The sequence below is a fragment of the Prosopis cineraria genome, unplaced genomic scaffold (assembly GCF_029017545.1).
Source record: "Prosopis cineraria cultivar Desert tree isolate PC_DT_omini unplaced genomic scaffold, ASM2901754v1 PC1, whole genome shotgun sequence".
In the NCBI taxonomy this organism is placed as follows: Eukaryota; Viridiplantae; Streptophyta; class Magnoliopsida; order Fabales; family Fabaceae; genus Prosopis; species Prosopis cineraria.
Window position 1 is genome coordinate 50241983 of NW_026555332.1, and position 7581 is coordinate 50249563.

The 7581-nt window shown below is 36.4% G+C and overlaps 1 pseudogene; it reads right to left on the minus strand.

The window, feature by feature from the left end:
* On the minus strand, nt 1-2779 carry LOC129288373 (zinc finger CCCH domain-containing protein 30-like; annotated as a pseudogene).
* Between the last annotated feature and the right edge of the window lie 4802 nt (nt 2780-7581).

Sequence of the window (7581 nt, forward strand, 5' to 3'; positions counted from 1 at the left end):
TATTAGAATAGTATATCAATAAACTTTGATTGAATGTTTACATAACCAAAGGTTCAGTCCTTCAATATTCCTAGCTTTAACCACTTCCGAATTATCCCAAAAAAAAACAAAAACAAAAAAAAATTGATCCCATGCAACCTGAGAATTACCATAAACAACATACTGGGTTCTCTTCCCCAAAATTGGACCAATATGGAGTCTAAGAGCTTACCCCCAATGACCCCGCAAATTATGTTTTCTACCCACATATGTAGTAATAAAGGAGACCAAACTTAGGATTTAGGAATAGGGCTTCAATTTAAATTAACGTTGTTGATCAATGAAGGGAAAAAATGACATGGAGGTGAACTTCATTTCAAAAGATCGGCAGCCAAAAATCCTAACTTGGATCAGTTAGTTGTCTTGTCTGAACGCCTTCCATTGGTAGAGTCTTCTAAGTTAACTCTGTAGCAATAAATTTGAAAAATGAATTTCTTCGGAGGGACTTCCTGCTTACTTCCAGTTATTGTTTATCTTCTTCCAACTCCAACAAAGTTTCAAAATGAACAAATATAGTATTTACCGAAACTTTACGGTCATCTACCTCAGGGTGTTTTGCTGAGCCACAAGATGATCGAGCTGCATTTGTTCAAACCATGCCCCCAATAAAGCATGATCAACAGGTTCTATTTGGGCTCTAACATTTGATCCCTCGCCAGAGGATCCCGCCACTGCCATGCCTGGAATAGTTGTCGACGGCTCTTTAATCTCAGCTGGAGATTCTTTGACTAGAGACTGCACCCATGATAGATCAGGCTCCTCGCCATTGTTCCCAAGCTCAAATGAAGACGATCTATGGAATTTACCCGATTCATTGGGACTGACAGACCAATCCAACTTCCCATTGGGGGACCCCCATTTGGACCAAGAATTGATTGAGGAACCAGCAACAACAGCCGCAGAGCTGGAGCCAAGTTCCCGGGAGCTAAGGCTACGAAATTGTTGCAACTTCTCGCGTTGAGCTAGCATAGAAATTCTGGAGCTCATCGGCGAAATAGGTTCCACTTTGCGTGGTGACATCCTGCCTGATGTCTGGACGGCAAAAGAAGACTGCAATAAGGGATGGTCAACATTCTTGGAAGGAAATTTCGTATTCACAGGAGATAGCAAGCTTTGCTGCTGCTGAAATTGATTAAGGACAGCAGATTTGTGTGTTGGGGAGTAAACATTTGAGGCCATTGCTGGATCAGCAAATCGAGGGGAAGAGTTCTCGGCAGACAATAGATCATCAAGATTTGAAGGGTTCAAGGTCTTCATACGAACCGACTGATTCATGCTATTAGAATTCATTGGTTGCTGAGGAAGACAAGACAACTCATTGAGGAACTGTTGTTTCTGAACTTCATATTCTGGCAACAAATCCAAGTCTTCCACAGGAGTATCTCTAACATTTTGCGAGGATCTCAAATGACTGCAATGGAGATTACTTCCTGGCAAATGCAAAGATGGGGCATTGGCTTGTGACCAAGAAGCTGAAGAGTGTGACATGCCATTGGCAGATGGGGACATAGGCGGAGTAAATGGTGAAGGGGAGATGACAGACATTGAGGAAGGGGAGCCAGGCAACAGGCTCATAGCTGCAGCAAAATCCATGGCAGATGTGTTCGAACAAGGAGAGGGAACAGCAGAACCAGTTGAAACATATAAAGGCCGAAGCTCCTCAGCAGTATGAGCAAAGAAACAAACTCTTCTAGAGCAATTTGTCCCATCCTTACAGAGACGGGTTCGATATTGGGCTGGATGCAGCCAACATTCAAAAACCCCATGGGCATACTCACACATATCACCACGTCGGCAAGTGCCCTTCCGAAAATCAGGACAAGGAACACAGCTATAGTGGAACTTCCTAGGGTCCCTTCTTCGGGCATTTTCTCCAGGATGGACAAAAGGACATTCAGTCCAATCATGGGAATAAGCACGTGAACAAGGCCGGACCTTGAAAGAATACATTCGGAATTCATCAGTTGAATATATGCTGTTCTTGATGTCTGGAAGAGATGGATCAACAGGATATTCTTTCTTCTCTGATGCATGAAAAACAGGAGTGCCATTTGACTTTGACTTCAAGTGGATATCCGGTACAGAAGTTGGAGACTCATCCTCTGGTGAAGTTGATAAAGATGGAGATTCAGCTTTTGATGTGGTAGTGTTAACCCTAAGATTAAACCCTGCCATGGAGTTATCAGTTTGAAGAAGTTCTTCAAGACTGTTTTTGACACGATCAAGCTTGGGAGGAACAACAATCAGGTCAACTGGACGGTGACCGTTGGCATCCACGGAATTTGGGTCAGCACCTGCTGATAATAGCAGTTTTACAACATCAACCGCATTAGCAGCTCCACCAGATGCAGCACAATGAAGTGCAGTGCTCTTGTCATGGCCACAGGGACGATTTATGTTAGCATTGGATAGTGATAGAATCAGCTTCATGACACCAATGCTACCATAAGTGGCAGCAACCATCAAAGGGGTTCTATGCTCATTGACCATTAGTTTTGAACTCTTCCCACGACCATACCATAGTCCAACCTCATCAACACAGGAGGGATCACGCTCAATCAGTCGTTCAAAACCCTCAATATCATTATTAGCTGCAAGATCAAGCAAGCTTGCAAAAGCAGCTTCAGTCTCAATAGTCAAGTGACTCATTTTGCTGCTTCTAAATTCCGTGGAGCTTAACAAAATATAAGACAGTGATTGGAGACAGTGTATGCTTTAGCCGCTCAAAGCCACAGCACATGCTCTTATTTGCAGGAGATCCAGCTGAGGGAAAGGGGAAAAACAAATACACTTAAACGAGCATTCATTGATATGAAAGAATTATTATATGAACCAAAAGGAATAATGACAAAGCACTCAAATGAAAAGATGCCGAGGCCAGATATGAGCACAAACAACTCTTAAGGGGTCTACGATGATAGTTAAGAAGGCAAGTAACAGAATAAATTGAACATTAAACTATCTTCTCCAATAGGTCTAGTAAAAAAGTGCAACCTTGCAGCAAAAGATAATAAACAAGCAAAAACAAAAACAAAAAATCAGCTTCCTCTGATATCCAGATATCTGCTTTGCTCTCATTCGCAATACCCAGGAACCAAACAACGAATAAACAGATTAAGGAAAAAAAGCCCCCGGTAACTGGAAACAATTTAATGGGCTTGGAAACTTTTAAACGAGAGAAATGGTTCGTCAAGCCAGGGGCAATTAAATCAAACAGTCAATGAGACAAGAAATTGCATGGAACGGTTTCACTTTAAAAAAATCGAGATCAGGCTAACGACAGACTTTAAGAATGATTACGCACTCGTTTCCGCACGCAATACCTCAAAATATATGCATTTAAAATAGGGTGCAGCAGGTAGGCAACAAGAGAACGCGAGTCCAATTTACGTTCCAGAAGAAAATAATCGTCGCTTTTGGGGAAAAAAGCACGAAGAAAGTGAGAGAACAAAAATAAAGTTACCGTCACTGACTTCCTGATGACTCTAAATGGAAAAAGAATACCAAAACCCAGCAAGAAAACCAAACCACACAGTTTTCTTTCACCATCAAAACACCATTACACTGAAGAAAGATGTAAAAGCCAAGGCGTGAAAATGATCCAAACTGAGACAAGCTTTGATCAAAGTGAATCTAACCTTACAGGCTCTCGAACGAGGGAGAAAGCAAAGGAGAAATCCAGTCAATGAAAGTCGTCAGATCTCAACGGGGAGTGAAGCAGCCAAAGAAGAGCTTCGAACTAAGGATGTCTGGATTCCGATAAATTATCGAAAAGGAACTGGCAAGAGAAAATGCAACGACCAATTCTTCTTTCTCCATTTCTGATGCTGGTTCTCATGGAAGCAAAGCAGAGAGAAAACTACAAATTCTTTTTATTGATAAAATCGCCAATGGGAAAAAATTGAGAGACACATTAATAATAATAATTATTATTATTATTATAAGGCGCACTGAGAGAGTGAGAGGTACGCCTTCGATTATTCGTCCGCAGCACCTAGTGCCCCTTTTATTGGCCAATCTAATCACGCTTCTCCGTCCCAAGGAGGGACACGATCGTCAATTTTTGGAAAGCAGAGGGGCAAAAAGGATCTTTGTGAGACGGGAACTCTCTCTCTTTCTCTCTCTTCTGACGTGGTTATTCTTGATACGAGTGCGACAAAACGCTATTGTAATAATTTAATTTCCTTTTAGATATAGTCGGGTCGAATTCTCTGGAAATTCAAACCAAATTAACATTGCATTCATGGCAACTTAAACTTTTTACAAAGGCAAGGATCTAGTGCGCCCGAATTCCCGCGAGGATCCATAAGCAATAGTGTGACGTGGCACGGTAATGTTTGAATAAATAATTGTAGTAATTAAGAAAACATCAAAAGCCTTTGATTTATATTTTACTCCGACGACACGAAAACAATCCGCGTTCTCCGGCCAAAAAAATCTTTGACTTGCTGAAGCAACCACAGATTTTTTTTGCCATTTAAAATTTGGGGCATAACTGTAATATATATATATATATATATATATTTGGGAACAACGGTAACAACTTCATTCAGAGAAACTAATATCATCAACATATACGTGTGATAAAAAGTTATGAATATACTAAACTATATTGCATGACAGTTTGTCCGATTTGAGTTGAAGAAACAGGGCCGAAAACAAAAATAAAAGAACAAGAGTAAATACGTGTAAAATTGATTGACGGATAAAGAATTGAAAATTCGAAGAACCAAAACATCTCAGGTTGTTCTAAAAACGTGTAGATTCACTATTCGCAATGTGATCATTTGTTTCATTCAAAAAAAAATTGCGATAATTTTGACTTGTTAAATATTTCAGAACGTTCTATGCTAAATGTGAAAAAAAAAAAATGGATGAACATGTTCGGTTAACTTGACCCAATCATAAAATTTAACCATAAACAGATCAAGTGCAACGACGAGCTTAAAAAATTGTTTCGACTATAATCAAAATCAAGTCGAATAATGGGTCAAAGACTGAAGCGAACTATAACTAGTGGAGCCCGCTAGCCAGGTAGAAACAGACCTCTGTTGTACGGCTATTGCCTATTGATTACTTGTACATAGCATCTCATCTTTTTGGCCAAAAAAAAAAAGCATAGCATCTCATCTCATGTCCTTCTCCATCTAACTAAGTATTATATATATATAATACTCATATATATATATATATATATATAATTATTTAAAAAAGACGTTCGCTAAAAAAGTACGGCAATATTAATCACCCTGACAATTGCACATTCAAAGCCCATACTCGGGGGGCCAACGATTTTACTAAAAACATACAATTGAAAAATGATTTGTGATGGAAAAAATATAAGACCCATTTATCATATTTATTTTAAATCAAAATTCTTAAATTTTTAAAATGTCACTGCGATTTAGAGATCCACATTTGTTATTAAATTTATGAAAAATAATAATAAAATTGCCCTTGTTTGTGTTAAAATTAAAATTGTCCCACTTTACTTATTTATTTACTTATAAATTATTATTTATTATCCTACTTTACTTATTTAAATAAATAATATGCAGTATAAAAATTAATAAATGACCTTAAAATAATTTAAATAATTGGAATGAAATCAAATGAAGCAGGACAATAAATAATATTTTGTATGTAAATGAATAAGTAAAGTAGTGCAGTTTTGATATTAATTAAAATAAAAAATAATTTTATTATTTTTCTTATAAATTTAATATCAAATCAGGACTCTTGAACTGTAATAATATTTTAAAAATTTAAATACTTCGGTCCATGGTAGGTTTGATTAAAGAGTCTTTATTCAAAATTTTCCTTCATGAGCTCTCGCAGCATTGAAATAAAACCTGTTGATTTGAGCGCCTGCGCTAAGTCAGCAAACTAGACTCGTGAACATTATTATATGATTTAACCAGTAGTATAATTTTAATTTTGTTTCTTTGAATTTAAACTGACATGTCCAGTGCGTTGCCTATATTTCGTTGTCCCTGTCTTTATCTCAGATCGCACTGTGAAAGGTTTTAACAAAGGTCCCGTTTAATTATCACAAACAATTGAAATGAAATAAATTAAAAAAATAAAAAAAGATGATTAAAAAGGATAGTGAATGACATTCATAAAGAAGAGGAGTAATTAGTTCATGAAATTAAAAATAATAATTTATAAAAAATTTTAAAGATGTAATGATTTTTATATTTATATAGTATATATTGACGAGTTTTATTATGCTCACTGTAAAGAAAAGGTGTAATTTAATTTATTTTTATTTAATTTTTTTATTCATTTTATTTCTTTCTAATAATGAAATGAGACTTAAATATAAGTAATGTTGCAAAATGCTCATGGCTTAGAACGTTAAATAATTTTTTCTTCGCAAGGATACCCTTTTATCGTTAGATTTCTTAGCCTTTTTCTCTATAAAAATATATTATACTCGAATTAAATAAAGGTAACTAAGGGCGTTCTTAAAAGCCCATAGTGCTAGCTTTTACTAAAAAAATTGAAGAACATGAACTTTTTCTAATATTTATAAAATATTTAAAATCGGCTAATGAAAAACCACAAGAAAATGTTTGGCGCAGAGGACTACGGATCTTGCTCTAACTAACATCACGTGCTTTATTCTATTCACAGTCAATCGGTATACTGTGAGCCTTCAAGCGTTTGATCAGGATTATAATTAGGACCAAAGTTAGCATACATGGCAAGGGACACACGCATTGACACGTTCTGAATTACGCGATTACTCTTAACACATGATTATTCCATCAATGTCATGTGATTTGGACAAGGTCGAGGAAGTCGAGGACAGAAACTACTTCTTAAATGACTTAGAATATAGGGTTGGTCAGGTTGTCACCTAACAACTTGGCACACTCCACATGTTAATCTGCGCCTCCAAAATTGTTTTATTTTCTATTTACCCCATAATCAGTATTTATCCGCAAAGGAACGCAGCTACAGTACATGAGTATATGGTATACGTACGTTTCAACCGTTGGATAGCGATGCTGTAAACTACAACTAAACTACCATCTCAAGCCATGTATATAATTGTATATATCATGAGTTGAGAATAGAAGCTGATCGGTCCCTGGATTTAAACTTCTTTCAACTACGTCTTCTTAAAGCATAATTAAATTGGCTATTACACTGTACATGAATATCAAGTTTAATTATATATCTGATTTAAGAAAATTCTTACCAAAACTACAACATTATTATTTTTTTATTGTTTCATATCAACTCCTCCTGCCCATCCCCTCTCTCCAATCGCGACAGACATTGCGTTCAATATCAAATAAGCCACAGGTAATTCCAAAACGGACATTGCATTCAGTAATAACACTGTTTCAGGGCTAGAGGCCTTCATTCTATTTACAATTAAATAAAAAATAGGGTTTAAATACTGTAAAGTTTGATAGCGATGAATTTCAGTAGAAAAAACAAAAAGTATATTTTTACTTTATTATTTTTTATAAAATATAATTTTTTTAAATGACAAATTTCACTATAACTTATCGAAAGATTTAAATC